This window comes from Salmo salar, chromosome ssa28 (genome assembly GCF_905237065.1).
Source record: "Salmo salar chromosome ssa28, Ssal_v3.1, whole genome shotgun sequence".
Classification (NCBI taxonomy): Eukaryota; Metazoa; Chordata; class Actinopteri; order Salmoniformes; family Salmonidae; genus Salmo; species Salmo salar.
Genome location: NC_059469.1, coordinates 33,380,924 through 33,408,793, shown reverse-complemented (window position 1 = coordinate 33,408,793; position 27,870 = coordinate 33,380,924). Strand labels below are relative to the sequence as shown.

The window sequence follows — 27,870 nt, the reverse complement described above, 5'->3', positions numbered from 1 at the left end:
ACTACATCTAACTGTAACCTAGTGGTGGACTACATAAACCACCCATTACTACATCTAACTGTAACCTCGTGGTGGACTACATACACCACCCATTACTACATCTAACTGTAACCTAGTGGTGGACTACATACACCACCCATTACTAAATCTAACTGTAACCTAGTGGTGGACTACATACACCACCCATTACTAAATCTAACTGTAACCTAGTGGAAGACTACATACACCACCCATTACTAAATCTAACTGTAACCTAGTGGTGGACTACATACACCACCCATTACTACATCTAACTGTAACCTAGTGGTGGACTACATACCCCACCCATTACTAAATCTAACTGTAACCTAGTGGTGGACTACATACACCACCCATTACTACATCAAACTGTAACCTAGTATTGGACTACATACACCACCCATTACTAAATCTAACTGTAACCTAGTGGTGGACTACATACACCACCCATTACTATATCTAACTGTAACTTAGTGGTGGACTACATACACCACCCATTACTAAATCTAACTGTAACCTCGTGGTGGACTACATACACAACCCATTATTAAATCTAACTGTAACCTAGTGGTGGACTACATACACCACCCATTACTAAATCTAACTGTAGCCTAGTGGTGGACTACATACACCACCCATTACAACATCTAACTGTTACCTAGTGGTGGACTACATTCACCACCCATTACTACATCTAACTGTAACCTAGTGGTGGACTACATACACCACCCATTACTATGTCTAACTGTAACCTAGTGATGGACTACATACACCACCCATTACTAAATCTAACTGTAACCTAGTGGAGGACTACATACACCACCCATTACTAAATCTAACTGTAGCCTAGTGGTGGACTACATACACCACCCATTACTAAATCTAACTGTAACCTAGTGGTGGACTACATACACCACCCATTACTAAATCTAACTGTAACCTAGTGGTGGACTACAAACACCACCCATTACTAAATCTAACTGTAACCTAGTGGTGGACTACATACACCACGCATTACTAAATCTAACTGTAACCTAGTGGTGGACTACATACAACACCCATTACTAAATCTAACTGTAACCTCGTGGTGGACTACATACACCACCCATTACTAAATCTAACTGTAACCAAGTGGTGGACTACATACACCACCCATTACTAAATCTAACTGTAACCTAGTGGTGGACTACATACACCACCCATTACTATATCTAACTGTAACCTAGTGGTGGACTACATAGACCACCCATTACTAAATCTAACTGTAACCTAGTGATGGACTACATACACCACCCATTACTAAATCTAACTGTAACCTAGTGGAGGACTACATACACCACCCATTACTAAATCTAACTGTAGCCTAGTGGTGGACTACATACACCACCCATTACAACATCTAACTGTTACCTAGTGGTGGACTACATTCACCACCCATTACTACATCTAACTGTAACCTAGTGGTGGACTACATACTCCACCCATTACTACGTCTAACTGTAACCTAGTGGTGGACTACATACACAACCCATTACTAAATATAACTGTAACCTCGTGGTGGACTACATACACCACCCATTACTAAATCTAACTGTAACCTAGTGGTGGACTACATACACCACCCATTACTAAATCTAACTGTAACCAAGTGGTGGACTACATACACCACCCATTACTAAATCTAACTGTAACCTCGTGGTGGACTACATACACCACCAATTACTAAATCTAACTGTAACCTAGTGGTGGACTACATACACCACCCATTACTAAATCTAACTGTAACCTAGTGGTGGACTACATACAACACCCATTACTAAATCTAACTGTAACCTCGTGGTGGACTACATACACCAACCATTACTAAATCTAACTGTAACCTAGTGGTGGACTACATACACCACCCATTACTAAATCTAACTGTAACCTAGTGGTGGACTACATACACCACCCATTACTAAATCGAAAGGTAACCTAGTGGTGGACTACATACACCACCCATTACTAAATCTAACTGTAACCTCGTGGTGGACTACTTACACCACCCATTACTAAATCTAACTGTAACCTAGTGGTGGACTACATACACCACCCATTACTACGTCTAACTGTAACCTAGTGGTGGACTACATACACCACCCATTACTACATCTAACTGTAACCTCGTGGTGCACTACATACACCACCCATTACTACATCTAACTGTAACCTAGTGGTGGACTACATACACCACCCATTACTACATCTAACTGTAACCTAGTGGTGGACTACATACACCACCCATTACTAATTCTAACTGTAACCTAGTGGTGGACTACATACACCACCCATTACTAAATCTAACTGTAACCTCGTGGTGGACTACATACACCACCCATTACTAAATCTAACTGTAACCTCGTGGTGGACTACATACACCACCCTTACTAAATCTAACTGTAACCTAGTGGTGGACTACATACACAACCCATTACTAAATCTAACTGTAACCTAGTGGTGGACTACATACACCACCCATTACTACATCTAACTGTAACCTCGTGGTGCACTACATACACCACCCATTACTACATCTAACTGTAACCTAGTGGTGGACTACATACACCACCCATTACTACATCTAACTGTAACCTAGTGGTGGACTACATACACCACCCATTACTAATTCTAACTGTAACCTAGTGGTGGACTACATACACCACCCATTACTACATCTAACTGTAACCTAGTGGTGGACTACATACACCACCCATTACTACATCTAACTGTAGCCTAGTGGTGGACTACATACACCACCCATTACTAAATCTAACTGTAACCTAGTGGGGGACTACATACACCACCCATTACTACATCTAACTGTAGCCTAGTGGTGGACTACATACACCACCCATTACTACATTAACTGTAAACTAGTGGTGGACTACATACACAACCCATTACTAAATCTAGCTGTAGCCTAGTGGTGGACTACATACACCACCCATTACTATATCTAACTGTAACCTAGTGGCGGACTACATACACCACCCATTACTACATTAACTGTAAGCTAGTGGTGGACTACATACACCACCCATTACTACATCTAACTGTAGCCTAGTGGTGGACTACATACACCACCCATTACTACATTAACTGTAAACTAGTGGTGGACTACATACACCACCCATTACTAAATCTAGCTGTAACCTAGTGGCGGACTACATACACCACCCATTACTATATCTAACTGTAACCTAGACTACATACACCACCCATTACTACATTAACTGTAAGCTAGTGGTGGACTACATACACCACCCATTACTACATCTAACTGTAACCTAGTGATGGACTACATACACCACCCATTACTAAATCTAACTGTAACCTAGTGGTGGACTACATACACCACCCATTACTACATCTAACTGTAACCTCGTGGTGGACTACATTTACCACCCATTACTACATCTAACTGTAACCTAGTGGTGGACTACCTACACCACCCATTACTACATCTAACTGTAACCTAGTGGTGGACTACATACACCACCCATTACTAAATCTAACTGTAACCTCGTGGTGGACTACATACACCACCCATTACTAAATCTAACTGTAACCTAGTGGTGGACTACATACACCACCCATTACTAAATCTAACTGTAACCTAGTGGTGGACTACATACACCACCCATTACTACATCTAACTGTAACCTAGTGGTGGAATACATACACCACCCATTACTAAATCTAACTGTAACCTAGTGGTGGACTACATACACCACCCATTACTACATCTAACTGTAACCTCGTGGTGGACTACATACACCACCCATTACTACATCTAACTGTAACCTAGTGGTGGACTACATACACCACCCATTACTACATCTAACTGTAACCTAGTGGTGGACTACATACACCACCCATTACTAAATCTAACTGTAACCTAGTGGTGGACTACATACACCATACATTACTACATCTAACTGTAACCTCGTGGTGGACTACATACACCACCCATTACTACATCTAACTGTAACCTAGTGGTGGACTACATACACCACCCATTACTAAATCTAACTGTAACCTAGTGGTGGACTACATACACCACCCATTACTAAATCTATAGGTAACCTAGTGGTGGACTACATACACCACCCATTACTAAATGTAACTGTAACCTAGTGGTGGACTACATACACCACCCATTACTAAATCTAACTGTAACCTAGTGGTGGACTACATACACCACCCATTACAACATCTAACTGTAACCTAGTGGTGGACTACATACACCACCCATTATTACATCTAACTGTAACCTAGTGGCGGACTACATACACCACCAATTACTACATTAACTGTAACCTAGTGGTGGACTACATACACCACCCATTACTAAATCTAAAGGTAACCTAGTGGTGGACTACATACACCACCCATTACAACATCTAACTGTAACCTAGTGGTGGACTACATACACCACCCATTACTAAATCTAGCTGTAACCTAGTGGTAGACTACATACACCACCCATTACTACATTAACTGTAACCTAGTGGTGGACTACATACACCACCCATTACTAAATCTAGCTGTAACCTAGTGGTAGACTACATACACCACCCATTACTACATTAACTGTAACCTAGTGGTGGACTACATACACCACCCATTACTACATCTAACTGTAACCTAGTGATGGACTACATACACCACCCATTACTAAATCTAACTGTAACCTAGTGGTGGACTACATACACCACCCATTAATACATCTAACTGTAACCTAGTGGTGGACTACATACACCACCCATTACTAAATCTAACTGTAACCTAGTGGTGGACTACATACACCACCCATTACTACATCTAACTGTAACCTAGTGGTGGAATACATACACCACCCATTACTAAATCTAACTGTAACCTCGTGGTGGACTACATACACCACCCATTACTAAATCTAACTGTAACCTAGTGGTGGACTACATACACCACCCATTACTACATTAACTGTAACCTAGTGGTGGACTACATACACCACCCATTACTAAATCTAGCTGTAACCTAGTGGTAGACTACATACACCACCCATTACTACATTAACTGTAACCTAGTGGTGGACTACATACACCACCCATTACTAAATCTAGCTGTAACCTAGTGGTAGACTACATACACCACCCATTACTACATTAACTGTAAGCTAGTGGTGGACTACATACACCACCCATTACTACATCTAACTGTAACCTAGTGGTGGACTACATACACCACCCATTACTAAATCTAACTGTAACCTAGTGGTGGACTACATACACCACCCATTACTACATCTAACTGTAAACTAGTGGTGGACTACATACACCACCCATTACTACATCTAACTGTAACCTAGTGGCGGACTACATACACCACCCATTACTATATCTAACTGTAACCTAGTGGTGGACTACATACACCACCCATTACTAAATCTAACTGTAAGCTCGTGGTGGACTACATACACCACCCATTACTAAATCTAACTGTAACCTAGTGGTGGACTACATACACCACCCATTACTAAATCTAACTGTAACCTAGTGGTGGACTACATCCACAACCCATTACTAAATCTAACTGTAACCTAGTGGTGGACTACATACACCACCCATTACTACATCTAACTGTAACATCGTGGTGCACTACATACACCACCCATTACTACATCTAACTGTAACCTAGTGGTGGACTACATACACCACCCATTACTACATCTAACTGTAAACTAGTGTTGGACTACATACACCACCCATTACTAATTCTAACTGTAACCTAGTGGTGGACTACATACACCACCCATTACTACATCTAACTGTAACCTAGTGGTGGACTACATACACAACCATTACTACATCTAACTGTAACCTAGTGGTGGACAACATACACAACCCATTACTAAATCTAACTGTAACCTAGTGGTGGACTACATACACCACCCATTACTACATCTAACTGTAACCTCGTGGTGGACTACATACACCACCCATTACTACATCTAACTGTAACCTAGTGGTGGACTACATACACCACCCATTACTACATCTAACTGTAACCTAGTGGTGGACTACATACACCACCCATTACTAATTCTAACTGTAACCTAGTGGTGGACTACATACACCACCCATTACTACATCTAACTGTAACCTAGTGGTGGACTACATACACCAGCCATTACTACATCTAACTGTAGCCTAGTGGTGGACTACATGCACCACCCATTACTAAATCCAACTGTAACCTCGTGGTGGACTACATACACCACCCATTACTACATCTAACTGTAACCTAGTGGAGGACTACATACACCACCCATTACTACATCTAACTGTAACCTAGTGGCGGACTACATACACCACCCATTACTAAATCTAACTGTAACCCAGTGGTAGACTACACACACCACCCATTACTAAATCTAACTGTAACCTAGTGGTGGACTACCCACACCACCCATTACTAAATCTAACTGTAACCTAGTGGTGGACTACATACACAACCCATTACTAAATCTAACTGTAGCCTAGTGGTGGACTACATACACCACCCATTACTAAATCCAACTGTAACCTCGTGGTGGACTACATACACCACCCATTACTACATCTAACTGTAACCTCGTGGTGGACTACATACACCACCCATTACTAAATGTTACTGTGACCTAGTGGTGGACTACATACACCACCCATTACTACATCTAACTGTAACCTAGTGGTGGACTACATACACCACCCTTTATTACATCTAACTGTAACCTAGTGGCGGACTACATACACCACCAATTACTACATTAACTGTAACCTAGTGGTGGACTACATACACCACCCATTACTAAATCTAACTGTAACCTAGTGGTGGACTACATACACCACCCATTACTACATTAACTGTAACCTAGTGGTGGACTACATACACCACCCATTACTAAATCTAGCGGTAACCTAGTGGTAGACTACATACACCACCCATTACTACATTAACTGTAAGCTAGTGGTGGACTACATACACCACCCATTACTACATCTAACTGTAACCTAGTGATGGACTACATACACCACCCATTACTAAATCTAACTGTAACCTAGTGGTGGACTACATACACCACCCATTAATACATCTAACTGTAACCTAGTGGTGGACTACATACACCACCCATTACTACATCTAACTGTAACCTAGTGGTGGACTACATACACCACCCATTACTACATCTAACTGTAACCTAGTGGTGGAATACATACACCACCCATTACTAAATCTAACTGTAACCTCGTGGTGGACTACATACACCACCCATTACTAAATCTAACTGTAACCTAGTGGTGGACTACATACACCACCCATTACTACATTAACTGTAACCTAGTGGTGGACTACATACACCACCCATTACTAAATCTAGCTGTAACCTAGTGGTAGACTACATACACCACCCATTACTACATTAACTGTAACCTAGTGGTGGACTACATACACCACCCATTACTAAATCTAGCTGTAACCTAGTGGTAGACTACATACACCACCCATTACTACATTAACTGTAAGCTAGTGGTGGACTACATACACCACCCATTACTACATCTAACTGTAACCTAGTGATGGACTACATACACCACCCATTACTAAATCTAACTGTAACCTAGTGGTGGACTACATACACCACCCATTAATACATCTAACTGTAACCTAGTGGTGGACTACATACACCACCCATTACTACATCTAACTGTAACCTAGTGGTGGACTACATACACCACCCATTACTACATCTAACTGTAACCTAGTGGTGGAATACATACACCACCCATTACTAAATCTAACTGTAACCTCGTGGTGGACTACATACACCACCCATTACTAAATCTAACTGTAACCTAGTGGTGGACTACATACACCACCCATTACTACATCTAACTGTAACCTAGTGGTGGACTACATACCCCACCCATTACTAAATCTAACTGTAACCTAGTGGTGGACTACATACACCACCCATTGCTAAATCTAACTGTAACCTCGTGGTGGACTACATACACCACCCATTACTACATCAAACTGTAACCTAGTATTGGACTACATACACCACCCATTACTACATCTAACTGTAACCTAGTGGTGGACTACATACCCCACCCATTACTAAATCTACCTGTAATCTAGTTGTGGACTACATACACCACCCATTACTAAATCTAACTGTAACCTCGTGGTGGACTACATACACCACCCATTACTAAATCTAACTGTAACCTCGTGGTGGACTACATACACCACCCATTACTACATCTAACTGTAACCTAGTGGTGGACTACATACACCACCCATTACTAAATCTAACTGTAACCTAGTGGTGGACTACATACACCACCCATTACTACATCTAACTGTAAACTAGTGGTGGACTACATACACCACCCATTACTACATCTAACTGTAACCTAGTGGCGGACTACATACACCACCCATTACTATATCTAACTGTAACCTAGTGGTGGACTACATACACCACCCATTACTAAATCTAACTGTAAGCTCGTGGTGGACTACATACACCACCCATTACTAAATCTAACTGTAACCTAGTGGTGGACTACATACACCACCCATTACTAAATCTAACTGTAACCTAGTGGTGGACTACATCCACAAACCATTACTAAATCTAACTGTAACCTAGTGGTGGACTACATACACCACCCATTACTACATCTAACTGTAACATCGTGGTGCACTACATACACCACCCATTACTACATCTAACTGTAACCTAGTGGTGGACTACATACACCACCCATTACTACATCTAACTGTAAACTAGTGTTGGACTACATACACCACCCATTACTAATTCTAACTGTAACCTAGTGGTGGACTACATACACCACCCATTACTACATCTAACTGTAACCTAGTGGTGGACTACATACACCACCCATTACTACATCTAACTGTAACCTAGTGGTGGACAACATACACAACCCATTACTAAATCTAACTGTAACCTAGTGGTGGACTACATACACCACCCATTACTACATCTAACTGTAACCTCGTGGTGGACTACATACACCACCCATTACTACATCTAACTGTAACCTAGTGGTGGACTACATACACCACCCATTACTACATCTAACTGTAACCTAGTGGTGGACTACATACACCACCCATTACTAATTCTAACTGTAACCTAGTGGTGGACTACATACACCACCCATTACTACATCTAACTGTAACCTAGTGGTGGACTACATACACCAGCCATTACTACATCTAACTGTAGCCTAGTGGTGGACTACATGCACCACCCATTACTAAATCCAACTGTAACCTCGTGGTGGACTACATACACCACCCATTACTACATCTAACTGTAACCTAGTGGAGGACTACATACACCACCCATTACTACATCTAACTGTAACCTAGGGGCGGACTACATACACCACCCATTACTAAATCTAACTGTAACCCAGTGGTAGACTACACACACCACCCATTACTAAATCTAACTGTAACCTAGTGGTGGACTACCCACACCACCCATTACTAAATCTAACTGTAACCTAGTGGTGGACTACATACACAACCCATTACTAAATCTAACTGTAGCCTAGTGGTGGACTACATACACCACCCATTACTAAATCCAACTGTAACCTCGTGGTGGACTACATACACCACCCATTACTACATCTAACTGTAACCTCGTGGTGGACTACATACACCACCCATTACTAAATGTTACTGTGACCTAGTGGTGGACTACATACACCACCCATTACTACATCTAACTGTAACCTAGTGGTGGACTACATACACCACCCTTTATTACATCTAACTGTAACCTAGTGGCGGACTACATACACCACCAATTACTACATTAACTGTAACCTAGTGGTGGACTACATACACCACCCATTACTAAATCTAACTGTAACCTAGTGGTGGACTACATACACCACCCATTACTACATTAACTGTAACCTAGTGGTGGACTACATACACCACCCATTACTAAATCTAGCTGTAACCAAGTGGTAGACTACATACACAACCCATTACTACATTAACTGTAACCTAGTGGTGGACTACATACACCACCCATTACTAAATCTAGCTGTAACCTAGTGGTAGACTACATACACCACCCATTACTACATTAACTGTAAGCTAGTGGTGGACTACATACACCACCCATTACTACATCTAACTGTAACCTAGTGGTGGACTACATACACCACCCATTACTACATCTAACTGTAACCTAGTGGTGGACTACATACACCACCCATTACTAATTCTAACTGTAACCTAGTGGTGGACTACATACACCACCCATTACTACATCTAACTGTAACCTAGTGGTGGACTACATACACCAGCCATTACTACATCTAACTGTAGCCTAGTGGTGGACTACAACACCACCCATTACTAAATCCAACTGTAACCATCGTGGTGGACTACATACACCACCCATTACTACATCTAACTGTAACCTAGTGGAGGACTACATACACCACCCTTTATTACATCTAACTGTAACCTAGTGGCGGACTACATACACCACCAATTACTACATTAACTGTAACCTAGTGGTGGACTACATACACCACCCATTACTACATCTAACTGTAACCTAGTGGTGGACTACATACACCACCCATTACTACATTAACTGTAACCTAGTGGTGGACTACATACACCACCCATTACTACATCTAACTGTAACCTCGTGGTGGACTACATACACCACCCATTACTACATCTAACTGTAACCTAGTGGTGGACTACATACACCACCCATTACTACATCTAACTGTAACCTAGTGGTGGACTACATACACCACCCATTACTAATTCTAACTGTAACCTAGTGGTGGACTACATACACCACCCATTACTACATCTAACTGTAACCTAGTGGTGGACTACATACACCAGCCATTACTACATCTAACTGTAGCCTAGTGGTGGACTACATGCACCACCCATTACTAAATCCAACTGTAACCTCGTGGTGGACTACATACACCACCCATTACTACATCTAACTGTAACCTAGTGGAGGACTACATACACCACCCATTACTACATCTAACTGTAACCTAGGGGTGGACTACATACACCACCCATTACTAAATCTAACTGTAACCCAGTGGTAGACTACACACACCACCCATTACTAAATCTAACTGTAACCTAGTGGTGGACTACCCACACCACCCATTACTAAATCTAACTGTAACCTAGTGGTGGACTACATACACAACCCATTACTAAATCTAACTGTAGCCTAGTGGTGGACTACATACACCACCCATTACTAAATCCAACTGTAACCTCGTGGTGGACTACATACACCACCCATTACTACATCTAACTGTAACCTCGTGGTGGACTACATACACCACCCATTACTAAATGTTACTGTGACCTAGTGGTGGACTACATACACCACCCATTACTACATCTAACTGTAACCTAGTGGTGGACTACATACACCACCCTTTATTACATCTAACTGTAACCTAGTGGCGGACTACATACACCACCAATTACTACATTAACTGTAACCTAGTGGTGGACTACATACACCACCCATTACTAAATCTAACTGTAACCTAGTGGTGGACTACATACACCACCCATTACTACATTAACTGTAACCTAGTGGTGGACTACATACACCACCCATTACTAAATCTAGCTGTAACCAAGTGGTAGACTACATACACAACCCATTACTACATTAACTGTAACCTAGTGGTGGACTACATACACCACCCATTACTAAATCTAGCTGTAACCTAGTGGTAGACTACATACACCACCCATTACTACATTAACTGTAAGCTAGTGGTGGACTACATACACCACCCATTACTACATCTAACTGTAACCTAGTGGTGGACTACATACACCACCCATTACTACATCTAACTGTAACCTAGTGGTGGACTACATACACCACCCATTACTAATTCTAACTGTAACCTAGTGGTGGACTACATACACCACCCATTACTACATCTAACTGTAACCTAGTGGTGGACTACATACACCAGCCATTACTACATCTAACTGTAGCCTAGTGGTGGACTACATACACCACCCATTACTAAATCCAACTGTAACCATCGTGGTGGACTACATACACCACCCATTACTACATCTAACTGTAACCTAGTGGAGGACTACATACACCACCCTTTATTACATCTAACTGTAACCTAGTGGCGGACTACATACACCACCAATTACTACATTAACTGTAACCTAGTGGTGGACTACATACACCACCCATTACTACATCTAACTGTAACCTAGTGGTGGACTACATACACCACCCATTACTACATTAACTGTAACCTAGTGGTGGACTACATACACCACCCATTACTAAATCTAGCTGTAACCTAGTGGTAGACTACATACACCACCCATTACTACATTAACTGTAACCTAGTGGTGGACTACATACACAACCCATTACTAAATCTAGCTGTAACCTAGTGGTGGACTACATACACAACCCATTACTAAATCTAACTGTAACCTAGTGGTGGACTACATACACCACCCATTACTAAATCTAGCTGTAACCTAGTGGTGGACTACATACACCACCCATTACTAAATTAACTGTAAGCTAGTGGTGGACTACATACACCACCCATTACTACATCTAACTGTAACCTAGTGGTGGACTACATACACCACCCATTACTAAATCTAACTGTAACCTAGTGGTGGACTACATACACCACCCATTACTACATCTAACTGTAACCTCGTGGTGGACTACATATACCACCCATTACTAAATCTAACTGTAACCTAGTGGTGGACTACATACACCACCCATTACTACATCTAACTGTAACCTAGTGGTGGACTACATACACCACCCATTACTAAATCTAGCTGTAACCACGTGGTGGACTACATACACAACCCATTACTAAATCTAACTGTAACCTAGTGGTGGACTACATACACCACCCATTACTAAATCTAGCTGTAACCTAGTGGTGGACTACATACACCACCCATTACTACATCTAACTGTAAGCTAGTGGTGGAATACATACACCACCCATTACTAAATCTAACTGTAACCTAGTGGTGGACTACATACACCACCCATTACTACATCTAACTGTAACCTCGTGGTGGACTACATACACCACCCATTACTAATTCTAACTGTAACCTAGTGGTGGACTACATACACCACCCATTACTACATCTAACTGTAACCTAGTGGTGGACTACATACACCACACATTACTAAATCTAACTGTAGCCTAGTGGTGGACTACATACACCATCCATTACTAAATCTAACTGTAACCATCGTGGTGGACTACATACACCACCAATTACTACATCTAACTGTAACCTAGTGGTGGACTACATACACCACCCATTACTAAATCTAACTGTAACCTCGTGGTGGACTACATACACCACCCATTACTACATCTAACTGTAACCTAGTGGTGGACTACATACACCACCCTTTACTACATCTAACTGTAACCTAGTGGTGGACTACATACACCCACCATTACTAAATCTAACTGTAACCTAGTGGTGGACTACATACACCACCCATTACTAAATCTAGCTGTAACCTAGTGGTAGACTACATACACCACCCATTACTACATTAACTGTAACCTAGTGGTGGACTACATACACCACCCATTACTAAATCTAGCTGTAACCTAGTGGTAGACTACATACACAACCCATTACTACATTAACTGTAACCTAGTGGTGGACTACATACACCACCCATTACTAAATCTAGCTGTAACCTAGTGGTAGACTACATACACCACCCATTACTACATTAACTGTAAGCTAGTGGTGGACTACATACACCACCCATTACTACATCTAACTGTAACCTAGTGATGGACTACATACACCACCCATTACTAAATCTAACTGTAACCTAGTGGTGGACTACATACACCACCCATTACTACATCTAACTGTAACCTCGTGGTGGACTACATTTACCACCCATTACTACATCTAACTGTAACCTAGTGGTGGACTACATACACCACCCATTACTACATCTAACTGTAACCTAGTGGTGGACTACATACACCACCCATTACTAAATCTAACTGTAACCTCGTGGTGGACTACATACACCACCCATTACTAAATCTAACTGTAACCTAGTGGTGGACTACATACACCACCCATTACTAAATCTAACTGTAACCTAGTGGTGGACTACATACACCACCCATTACTACATCTAACTGTAACCTAGTGGTGGAATACATACACCACCCATTACTAAATCTAACTGTAACCTAGTGGTGGACTACATACACCACCCATTACTACATCTAACTGTAACCTCGTGGTGGACTACATACACCACCCATTACTACATCTAACTGTAACCTAGTGGTGGACTACATACACCACCCATTACTACATCTAACTGTAACCTAGTGGTGGACTACATACACCACACATTACTAAATCTAACTGTAACCTAGTGGTGGACTACATACACCATCCATTACTACATCTAACTGTAACCTCGTGGTGGACTACATACACCACCAATTACTACATCTAACTGTAACCTAGTGGTGGACTACATACACCACCCATTACTAAATCTAACTGTAACCTAGTGGTGGACTACATACACCACCCATTACTAAATCTATAGGTAACCTAGTGGTGGACTACATACACCACCCATTACTAAATGTAACTGTAACCTAGTGGTGGACTACATACACCACCCATTACTAAATCTAACTGTAACCTAGTGGAAGACTACATACACCACCCATTACTAAATCTAACTGTAACCTAGTGGTGGACTACATACACCACCCATTACTAAATCTAACTGTAACCTCGTGGTGGACTACATACACCACCCATTACTACATCTAACTGTAACCTAGTGGTGGACTACATACACCACCCTTTACTACATCTAACTGTAACCTAGTGGTGGACTACATACACCCACCATTACTAAATCTAACTGTAACCTAGTGGTGGACTACATACACCACCCATTACTACATCTAACTGTAACCTAGTGGTGGACTACATACACCAGCCATTACTACATCTAACTGTAGCCTAGTGGTGGACTACATACACCACCCATTACTAAATCCAACTGTAACCTCGAGGTGGACTACATACACCACCCATTACTACATCTAACTGTAACCTAGTGGAGGACTACATACACCACCCATTACTACATCTAACTGTAACCTAGTGGCGGACTACATACACCACCCATTACTACATCTAACTGTAACCTAGTGGTGGACAACATACAACACCCATTACTACATCTAACTGTAACCTAGTGGTGGACTACATACACCACCCATTACTAAATCTAACTGTAACCTAGTGGTGGACTACATACACCACCCATTACTAAATCTAACTGTAACCTCGTGGTGGACTACATACACCACCCATTACTAAATCTAACTGTAACCTAGTGGTGGACTACATACACCACCCATTACAACATCTAACTGTAACCTAGTGGTGGACTACATACACCACCCATTATTACATCTAACTGTAACCTAGTGGCGGACTACATACACCACCAATTACTACATTAACTGTAACCTAGTGGTGGACTACATACACCACCCATTACTAAATCTAACTGTAACCTAGTGGTGGACTACATACACCACCCATTACTACATTAACTGTAACCTAGTGGTGGACTACATACACCACCCATTACTAAATCTAGCTGTAACCTAGTGGTAGACTACATACACCACCCATTACTACATTAACTGTAACCTAGTGGTGGACTACATACACCACCCATTACTAAATCTAGCTGTAACCTAGTGGTAGACTACATACACCACCCATTACTACATTAACTGTAACCTAGTGGTGGACTACATACACCACCCATTACTAAATCTAGCTGTAACCTAGTGGTAGACTACATACACCACCCATTACTACATTAACTGTAACCTAGTGGTGGACTACATACACCACCCATTACTAAATCTAGCTGTAACCTAGTGGTAGACTACATACACCACCCATTACTACATTAACTGTAACCTAGTGGTGGACTACATACACCACCCATTACTAAATCTAGCTGTAACCTAGTGGTAGACTACATACACCACCCATTACTAAATCTAACTGTAACCTAGTGGTGGACTACATACACCACCCATTAATACATCTAACTGTAACCTAGTGGTGGACTACATACACCACCCATTACTACATCTAACTGTAACCTAGTGGTGGACTACATACACCACCCATTACTACGTCTAACTGTAACCTAGTGGTGGACTACATACACCACCCATTACTAAATCTAACTGTAACCTAGTGGTGGACTACATACACCACCCATTACTAAATATAACTGTAACCTCGTGGTGGACTACATACACCACCCATTACTAAATCTAACTGTAACCTAGTGGTGGACTACATACACCACCCATTACTAAATCTAACTGTAACCTAGTGGTGGACTACATACAACACCCATTACTAAATCTAACTGTAACCTCGTGGTGTACTACATACACCACCCATTACTAAATCTAACTGTAACCTAGTGGTGGACTACATACACCACCCATTACTAAATCTAACTGTAACCTAGTGGTGGACTACATACACCACCCATTACTAAATCTAACTGTAACCTAGTGGTGGACTACATACACCACCCATTACTAAATCTAACTGTAACCTAGTGGTGGACTACATACACCACCCATTACTAAATCTAACTGTAACCTCGTGGTGGACTACATACACCACCCATTACTAAATCTAACTGTAACCTAGTGGTGGACTACATACACCACCCATTACAACATCTAACTGTAACCTAGTGGTGGACTACATACACCACCCATTATTACATCTAACTGTAACCTAGTGGCGGACTACATACACCACCAATTACTACATTAACTGTAACCTAGTGGTGGACTACATACACCACCCATTACTAAATCTAACTGTAACCTAGTGGTGGACTACATACACCACCCATTACTACATTAACTGTAACCTAGTGGTGGACTACATACACCACCCATTACTAAATCTAGCTGTAACCTAGTGGTAGACTACATACACCACCCATTACTACATTAACTGTAACCTAGTGGTGGACTACATACACCACCCATTACTAAATCTAGCTGTAACCTAGTGGTAGACTACATACACCACCCATTACTACATTAACTGTAACCTAGTGGTGGACTACATACACCACCCATTACTAAATCTAGCTGTAACCTAGTGGTAGACTACATACACCACCCATTACTACATTAACTGTAAGCTAGTGGTGGACTACATACACCACCCATTACTACATCTAACTGTAACCTAGTGATGGACTACATACACCACCCATTACTACATCTAACTGTAACCTAGTGATGGACTACATACACCACCCATTACTAAATCTAACTGTAACCTAGTGGTGGACTACATACACCACCCATTAATACATCTAACTGTAACCTAGTGGTGGACTACATACACCACCCATTAATACATCTAACTGTAACCTAGTGGTGGACTACATACACCACCCATTACTACATCTAACTGTAACCTAGTGGTGGACTACATACACCACCCATTACTAAATCTAACTGTAACCTAGTGGTGGACTACATACACCACCCATTACTAAATCTAACTGTAGCCTAGTGGTGGACTACATACACCACCCATTACAACATCTAACTGTTACCTAGTGGTGGACTACATTCACCACCCATTACTACATCTAACTGTAACCTAGTGGTGGACTACATACACCACCCATTACTACGTCTAACTGTAACCTAGTGGTGGACTACATACACCACCCATTACTAAATCTAACTGTAACCTAGTGGTGGACTACATACACCACCCATTACTAAATATAACTGTAACCTCGTGGTGGACTACATACACCACCCATTACTAAATCTAACTGTAACCTAGTGGTGGACTACATACACCACCCATTACTAAATCTAACTGTAACCTAGTGGTGGACTACATACACCACCCATTACTAAATCTAACTGTAACCTCGTGGTGTACTACATACACCACCCATTACTAAATCTAACTGTAACCTAGTGGTGGACTACATACACCACCCATTACTAAATCTAACTGTAACCTAGTGGTGGACTACATACACCACCCATTACTAAATCTAACTGTAACCTAGTGGTGGACTACATACACCACCCATTACTCCATCTAACTGTAACCTCGTGGTGGACTACATACACCACCCATTACTAAATCTAACTGTAACCTAGTGGTGGACTACATACACCACCCATTACTACATCTAACTGTAACCTTGTGGTGGACTACATACACCACCCATTACTACATCTAACTGTAACCTAGTGGTGGACTACATACACCACCCATTACTACATCTAACTGTAACCTAGTGGTGGACTACATACACCACCCATTACTAAATCTAACTGTAACCTAGTGGTGGACTACATACACCACCCATTACTACATCTAACTGTAACCTCGTGGTGGACTACATACACCACCCATTACTACATCTAACTGTAACCTAGTGGTGGACTACATACACCACCCATTACTACATCTAACTGTAACCTAGTGGTGGACTACATACACCACCTATTACTAAATCTAACTGTAGCCTAGTGGTGGACTACCTACACCACCCTTTACTAAATCTAACTGTAACCTAGTGGTGGACTACATACACCACCCATTACTATATCTAACTGTAACTTAGTGGTGGACTACATACACCACCCATTACTAAATCTAACTGTAACCTCGTGGTGGACTATGCACACCACCCATTACTAAATCTAACTGTAACCTAGTGGTGGACTACGTACACCACCCATTACTAAATCTAACTGTAGCCTAGTGGTGGACTACATACACCACCCATTACAACATCTAACTGTTACCTAGTGGTGGACTACATTCACCACCCATTACTACATCTAACTGTAACCTAGTGGTGGACTACATACACCACCCATTACTACGTCTAACTGTAACCTAGTGGTGGACTACATACACAACCCATTACTAAATCTAACTGTAACCTAGTGGTGGACTACATACAACACCCATTACTAAATCTAACTGTAACCTCGTGGTGGACTACATACACCACCCATTACTAAATCTAACTGTAACCTAGTGGTGGACTACATACACCACCCATTACTAAATCTAACTGTAACCTAGTGGTGGACTACATACACCACCCATTACTCCATCTAACTGTAACCTCGTGGTGGACTACATACACCACCCATTACTAAATCTAACTGTAACCTAGTGGTGGACTACATACACCACCCATTACTAAATCTAACTGTAGCCTAGTGGTGGACTACATACACCACCCATTACAACATCTAACTGTTACCTAGTGGTGGACTACATTCACCACCCATTACTACATCTAACTGTAACCTAGTGGTGGACTACATACACCACCCATTACTAAATATAACTGTAACCTCGTGGTGGACTACATACACCACCCATTACTCCATCTAACTGTAACCTCGTGGTGGACTACATACACCACCCATTACTAAATCTAACTGTAACCTCGTGGTGGACTACATACACCACCCATTACTAAATCTAACTGTAACCTAGTGGTGGACTACATACACCACCCATTACTACATCTAACTGTAACCTAGTGGTGGACTACATACACCACCCATTACTAAATCTAACTGTAACCTAGTGGTGGACTACATACACCACCCATTACTACATCTAACTGTAACCTCGTGGTGGACTACATACACCACCCATTACTAAATCTAACTGTAACCTAGTGGTGGACTACATACACCACCCATTACTAAATCTAACTGTAACCTAGTGGTGGACTACATACAACACCCATTACTAAATCTAACTGTAACCTCGTGGTGGACTACATACACCACCCATTACTAAATCTAACTGTAACCTAGTGGTGGACTACATACACCACCCATTACTAAATCTAACTGTAACCTAGTGGTGGACTACATACACCACCCATTACTCCATCTAACTGTAACCTCGTGGTGGACTACATACACCACCCATTACTAAATCTAACTGTAACCTCGTGGTGGACTACATACACCACCCATTACTAAATCTAACTGTAACCTAGTGGTGGACTACATACACCACCCATTACTACATCTAACTGTAACCTCGTGGTGGACTACATACACCACCCATTACTACATCTAACTGTAACCTAGTGGTGGACTACATACACCACCCATTACTACATCTAACTGTAACCTAGTGGTGGACTACATTTACCACCCATTACTAAATCTAACTGTAACCTAGTGGTGGACTACATACACCACCCATTACTACATCTAACTGTAACCTAGTGGTGGACTACATACACCACCCATTACTACATCTAACTGTAACCTAGTGGTGGACTACATACACCACCTATTACTAAATCTAACTGTAGCCTAGTGGTGGACTACATACACCACCCTTTACTAAATCTAACTGTAACCTAGTGGTGGACTACATACACCACCCATTACTAAATCTAACTGTAGCCTAGTGGTGGACTACATACACCACCCATTACTAAATGTAACTGTAACCTCGTGGTGGACTACATACACCACCCATTACTACATCTAACTGTAACCTAGTGGCGGACTACATACACCACCCATTACTACATCTAACTGTAACCTAGTGGTGGACTACATACACCACCCATTACTAAATCTAACTGTAACCTCGTGGTGGACTACATACACCACCCATTACTAAATCTAACTGTAACCTAGTGGCGGACTACATACACCACCCATTACTAAATCTAACTGTAACCTAGTGGCGGACTACATACACCACCCATTACTAAATCTAACTGTAACCTAGTGGTGGACTACATACACCACCCATTACTACATCTAAATCTAACTATAACGTGGTGGTGTGACAGTATGAAGTGAACACATGCACAGTGTGTGATTATTGGAGCAAAGTCGCGCATCTCAATATCTGCGGTGTTTGTTTGTTCATTTTGCTGAGTCTACCTTTAAAATGAATGATCAAGGAAAACATAAAATGTATGCGAATAGTCTTAAGTTATTATATTTCATTAATCCCTTCAATTTTGTTCAATATGGGAGAAAAAACGGCATTTCCCAGAATGCATTAGTTCAACCCTCAAGTTGACCAAAACAAATTAAATGGAGGGTGGAAATATAACTGGCTATTTTAAGCACTAAGGTTAAAAGAGTAACTCTATGAACATTGTTTCTCGAGAAAAGTGATATATTCTTTGGTATCTGGAAGTGTGACCTGTCAGATTCAATGAAACTCTCATGTTCTATGACTGAGTGGAATTTATTTGAATTCCACTGAATTAAATTCTACTTCCTGTCACTCAAACTCTAATTCTACATCCTGTGGGGTGTGGCCAATTCGATTTGAATTTCAACTCATGAGTTGAATGGGAGTCAATTCCAAAATTCTGAACTGAGCCCAAAACTGCTATAAAGTGCACAAGTTTTGACCTTGGCTCATAGGGCTGTGGTCAAAAGTAGTGCACTATAAAGGGAACAGCATGCCATTTGGGACGTACATAGTGTGTGACCACAGCCTGACCTCCAACCAACTACTCACTTACACACAGACTGGAAAAAAATCTATAGATTAACTGGCATGAAATGGTGAATGATTACCCTGCTAATTCTTATCTGTCTCTTTATAGGCTGGTGGCTGGTGGCTAAGTAAATAGAGAGAGGGAGAGAGAGAGGGAAAGAGAGGGGGATGGAGAGAGGGGAAGAGAGAAGGGGAAGAGAGAGGGGGGAGAGAGAGGGATAGAGAGACAGGAGAGGGGGGAGAGGGAGAGAGGGATAGAGAGACAGGAGAGGGGGAAACAGCGAGAGGGAGAGAGGGAAAGAGAGAAGGGGAGGGAGAGAGAGAGAGGGAGAGCGACAGGTGAGAGGGAACAAGGTAATCCATTTTACTTTTAGCAAGGTGAGGACATAATGCTCCAATGTCTCCATCTCCATCTCTCTCCTGTCTAACTGTCTCCATCTCTTTGCCTAATTGTCTCCATCTCTCTGCCTAACTGTCTCCATCTCTCTGCCCTGCCTAACTGTCTCCATTTCTCTGCCTAACTGTCTCCATCTCTCTGCCCTGCCTAACTGTCTCCATCTCTATCTCTCTGCCTAACTCTCTCTGCACTGCCTAACTGTCTCCATCTCTATCTCTCTGCCTACTGTCTCCAACTCTCTGCACTGCCTGTCTCCATCTCTATCTCTCTGCCTAACTGTCTCCATCTCTATCTCTCTGCCTAACTGTCTCCATCTCTCTGCCCTGCCTTACTGTCTCCATCTCTCTGCCTAACTGTCTCCATCTCTTTGCCCTGCCTAACTATCTCCAACTCTCTGCCCTGCCTAACTGTCTCCATCTCTCTGTCCTGCCTAACTGTCTCCATCTCCATCTCTCTGCCTAACTGTCTCCATCTCTCTGCCCTGCCTAACTGTCTCCAACTCTCTGCCCTGCCTAACTGTCTCCATCTCTCTGCCATGCCTTACTGTCTCTATCTCTCTGCCTAACTGTCTCCATCTCTCTGCCTAACTGTCTCCATCTCTCTGCCTAACTGTCTCCATCTCTCTGCCCTGCCTAACTGTCTCCAACTCTCTGCCCTGCCTAACTGTCTCCATCTCTCTGCCCTGCCTAACTGTCTCCATCTCCATCTCTCTGCCAAACTGTCTCCATCTCTCTGCCCTGCCTAACTGTCTCCAACTCTCTGCCCTGCCTAACTGTCTCCATCTCCATCTCTCTGCCTAACTGTCTCCAACTCTCTAGCTCAATAAGTCAATAGCGATGTGGTGTCGCTGACACAACCTCTTGAAAAACACGTTACACAACCACAGCCAGACGTCAGTCCACATTATTGGAATGTATGGCATGGTTGGAATTATTCCTGTAATAGTGAACAGCACACACACACACCGCTTCTCCGACACACTCCTTCTCTCTCCCCACTAAACCAGAACAATGTACTGTTGAACTGTGTAAAAAGAACACATCAATCCAGGGGAAAGCCTTTGACAAATGGCCCGTTTCACTCACTGTCTCGTTGCCAAACTATATGTCGACGTACAGCATGACCTTCATCATGGCCTCTTTGAAGAACTGGCTGATGAAAGCAGCCAAGAGGTTCAAGCCAAAGATCTTGTTGTTTTCAGACGTATGCTTCACCAGCTTCAGGTTTGACTCTGAGGACACAGTCAGGAAGAAACTCTGAAAACAACAGGAGATATAATATAATATATATATATAAATAATATATATCTACACTAATGGTCAAAAGTTTTAGAACACCTACTCATTCAAGGTTGTTTTTTTAATTCCTACTATTTTCTACATTGTAGAATAATAATGAAAACATCAAAACTATGAAATAACACATATGGAATCATGTAGTAATCAAAAAAGTATTAAACAAATGAAAATATATTTTATATTTGAGATTCTTCAAATAGTCACCCTTTGCCTTGATGACAGCTTTTGCACACTCTTGGCATTCTCTCAACCAGCTTCATGAGGTAGTCACATGGAATGCATTTCAATTAACAGGTGTGCCTTGTTAAAAGTTAATTAGTGGAATTTTTTTCCTTCTTAATGCGTTTGAGCCAATCAGTTGTGTTGTGACATGGTAGGGGTGGTATACAGAAGATAGCCCCATTTGGTAAAAGACCAAGTCCATATTATGGCAAGAACAGCTCAAATAAGCAAAGAGAAACGACAGTCCATCATTACTTTAAGACATGAAGGTCTGTCAATCCGGAAAATTTCAAGAACTTCAAAAGTTTCTTCAAGTGCAGTCGCAAAAACCATCAAACGCGATGATGACACTGGCTCTCATGAGGACTGCCAAAGAGTTCAAGTAACAGACACATCTCAACATTAACTGTTCAGAGGAGACATGCTTGAATCAGACCTTCCTGGTTGAATTGCTGCAAAGAAACCACTACTAAAGGACATCAATAAGAAGAAGATACTTGCTTGTACCAAGAAACATGAGCAATGGACATTAGACCGTTGGAAATTTGTCCTTTGGTCTGGAGTCCAAAATGGAGATTTTTGACTTCAACCATCGTGTTTTTGTGGGTGAACGGATGATCTCTGCATGTCTATTTCCCACCGTAAAGCATGGAGGAGGAGGTGTTATGGTGTGGGGGTGCCTTGCTGGTGACACTGTCTGTGATTTATTTAGAATTCAAGGCACACTTAACCAGCATGGCTACCACAGCATTCTGCAGCGATACACCATCTCATCTGGTTTGGGCTTAGTGGGACTATCATTTGTTTTTCAACAGGACAATGACCCAACACACCTCCAGGGCTATTTAACCAAGAAGGAGTGTAATGGAGTGCTGCATCAGATGACCTGGCCCACACAATCCCCCGACCTCAACCAAATTGAGATGGTTTGGGATGAGTCGGACCGCAGTGTGAAGGAAAAGCAGCCAACAAGTGCTCAGCATATGTGGGAACTCCTTCAAAACTGTTGGAAAACCATTCCAGGTGAAGCTGGTTGAGAGAATGCCAAGAGTTTGCAAAGCTGTCATCAAGGCAAAGGGTGGCTATTTGAAGAATCTCAAATAAATATATTTTTAAAATTTGTTTAACACTTTTTTGGTTACTACATGATTCCATATGTGTAATTTCATATTTTGTCTTCACTATTATTCTACAATATAGAAAATAGTAAAATAAAGAAAAACCCTTGAAAAAGTAGGTATCTAAAACTTTTAACCGCTTGTGTGTGTGTGTATATACACTGCTCAAAAAAATAAAGGGTACACTAAAATAACACATCCTAGATCTGAATGAATGAAATAATCTTATTAAACACTTTTATCTTTACATAGTTGAATGTGCTGACAACAAAATCACACAAAAAGAATCAATGGAAATCCAATTTATCAACCCATGGATGTCTGGATTTGGAGTCACACTCAAAATTAAAGTGGAAAACCACACTACAGGCTGATCCAACTTTGATGTAATGTCCTTAAAACAAGTCAAAATGAGGCTCAGTAGTGTGTGTGGCCTCCACGTGCCTGTATGACCTCCCTACAATGCCTGGGCATGCTCCTGATGAGGTGGCGGATGGTCTCCTGAGGGATCTCCTCCCAGACCTGGACTAAAGCATCCGCCAACTCCTGGACAGTCTGTGGTGCAATGTGGCGTTGGTGGATGGAGCGAGACATGATGTCCCAGATGTGCTCAATTGGATTCAGGTCTGGGGAACGGGCGGGCCAGTCCATAGCATCAATGCCTTCCTCTTGCAGGAACTGCTGACACACTCCAGCCACATGAGGTCTAGCATTGTCTTGCATTAGGAGGAACCCAGGGCCAACCGCACCAGCATATGGTCTCACAAGGGGTCTGAGGATCTCATCTCGGTACCTAATGGCAGTCAGGCTACCTCTGGCGAGCACATGGAGGGCTGTGGGGCCCCCCAAAGAAATGCCACCCCACACCATGACTGACCCACCGCCAAACCGGTCATGCTGGAGGATGTTGCAGGCAGCAGAATGTTCTCCACGGCGTCTCCAGACTCTGTCACGTCTGTCACGTGCTCAGTGTGAACCTGCTTTCATCTGTGAAGAGCACAGGGCGCCAGTGGCGAATTTGCCAATCTTGGTGTTCTCTGGCAAATGCCAAACCTCCTGCACGGTGTTGGGCTGTAAGCATAACCCCCACCTGTGGACGTCGGGCCCTCATACACCCTCATGGAGTCTGTTTCTGACCGTTTGAGCAGACACATGCACATTTGTGGCCTGCTGGAGGTCATTTTGCAGGGCTCTGGCAATGCTCCTCCTTGCACAAAGGTGGAGGTAGCGGTCCTGCTGCTGGGTTGTTGCCCTCCTACGGCCTCCTCCACGTCTCCTGATGTACTGGCCTGTCTCCTGGTAGCGTCTCCATGCTCTGGACACTACGCTGACAGACACAGCAAACCTTCTTGCCACAGATCGCATTGATGTGCCATCCTGGATGAGCTGCACTACCTGAGCCACTTGTGTGGGTTGTAGACTCCGTCTCATGCTACCACTAGAGTGAAAGCACCGCCAGCATTCAAAAGTGACCAAAACATCAGCCAGGAAGCATAGGAACTGAGAAGTGGTCTGTGGTTACCACCTGCAGAACCACTCCTTTATTAGGGGTGTCTTGCTAATTGCCTATAATTTCCACCTGTTGTCTATTCCATTTGCACAACAGCATGTGAAATTTATTGTCAATCAGTGTTGCTTCCTAAGTGGACAGTTTGATTTCACAGAAGTGTGATTGACTTGGAGTTACATTGTGTTGTTTAAGTGTTCCCTTTATTTTTTTGAGCAGTATATATAATGTATACAGTACATATATAATACTATAGCATCATCAAACACGAGACAATATACACTAGTTGTCATAGGCGTCGATGAACGGTGACCAAAATGCAGCGGGTATAGTGCTCATCTTTCTTCTTTATTTGAAAGAACACTCAAAACAAAATAAACAGACGACGAAACAGTTCCATAAGGCACACAGACTATACAGAAAACAACCACCCACAAAAACACAGGAAAAACAGGCTGCCTAAGTATGGCTTCCAATCAGAGACAACGAAAGACACCTTCCTCTGATTGGAAGCCATACTTGGCCACACATAGAAAAAGAAACATAGAAATAGAAAACTAGAACCAAAATCCCCTAGAACCAAAAAAAAACCCAAAAAACCACACAAAACAAACACCAGCTGCCACGCCCTGACCATACAATTACAAATGACCCCTTTACTGGTCAGGACGTGACACTAGTATCATCATGTTTCTACACACACACACACACACACACACACACACACACACACACACACACACACACACACACACACACACACACACACACACACACACACACACACAGGAAGACTATTATAGTATAAACTAGCATCACGTTTCTACTGTTATGATCACCAAGTGCAATCCCCACAGCTCCACACATACAGTACGGACATACAGTCTGTGGTCTAACAGAGAACATGAGCGCAAATGGTTTGAAACAGAGCTGGTTAGAGGTGGTTAGGGGTGGTAAGGGGTGGTTAGTGGTGGTTAGAGGTGGTTAGGGGTGGTTAGATGTGGTTAGGGGTGGTTAAGAGTGATTAGATGTGGTTAGAGGTGGTTAGAGGTGGTTAGGGGTGTTTAGGGGTGGTTAGAGGTGGTTAGATGTGGTTAGAGGTGGTTAGGGGTGGTTAGAGGTGGTTAGAGGTGGTTAGGGGTGGTTAGGGGTGGTTAGATGTGGTTAGAGGTGGTTAGAGGTGGTTAGAGGTGGTTAGGGGTGGTTAGATGTGGTTAGAGGTGGTTAGAGGTGGTTAGGGGTGGTTAGGGGTGGTTAGGGGTGGTTAGGGGTGGTTAGGGGTGGTAAGGGGTGGTTAGTGGTGGTTAGAGGTGGTTAGGGGTGGTTAGATGTGGTTAGAGGTGGTTAGGAGTGATTAGATGTGGTTAGAGGTGGTTAGAGGTGGTTAGGGGTGTTTAGGGGTGGTTAGAGGTGGTTAGATGTGGTTAGAGGTGGTTAGGGGTGGTTAGAGGTGGTTAGAGGTGGTTAGGGGTGGTTAGGGGTGGTTAGATGTGGTTAGAGGTGGTTAGGGGTGTTTAGGGGTGG

At 42.4% G+C, this 27,870-nt stretch overlaps 1 long non-coding RNA gene across 1 annotated transcript in view; it reads right to left on the bottom strand.

Moving 5' to 3' along the window:
* LOC106589881 (uncharacterized) overlaps positions 1 to 23,448 on the bottom strand; it is a 165,361-nt gene extending 141,913 nt beyond the window's left edge. The window contains exon 1 of the long non-coding RNA XR_001324965.2: positions 23,287 to 23,448. This is a non-coding gene — a long non-coding RNA (uncharacterized lncRNA). The remainder of the gene's footprint in view (positions 1 to 23,286) is intronic.
* Between the last annotated feature and the right edge of the window lie 4,422 nt (positions 23,449 to 27,870).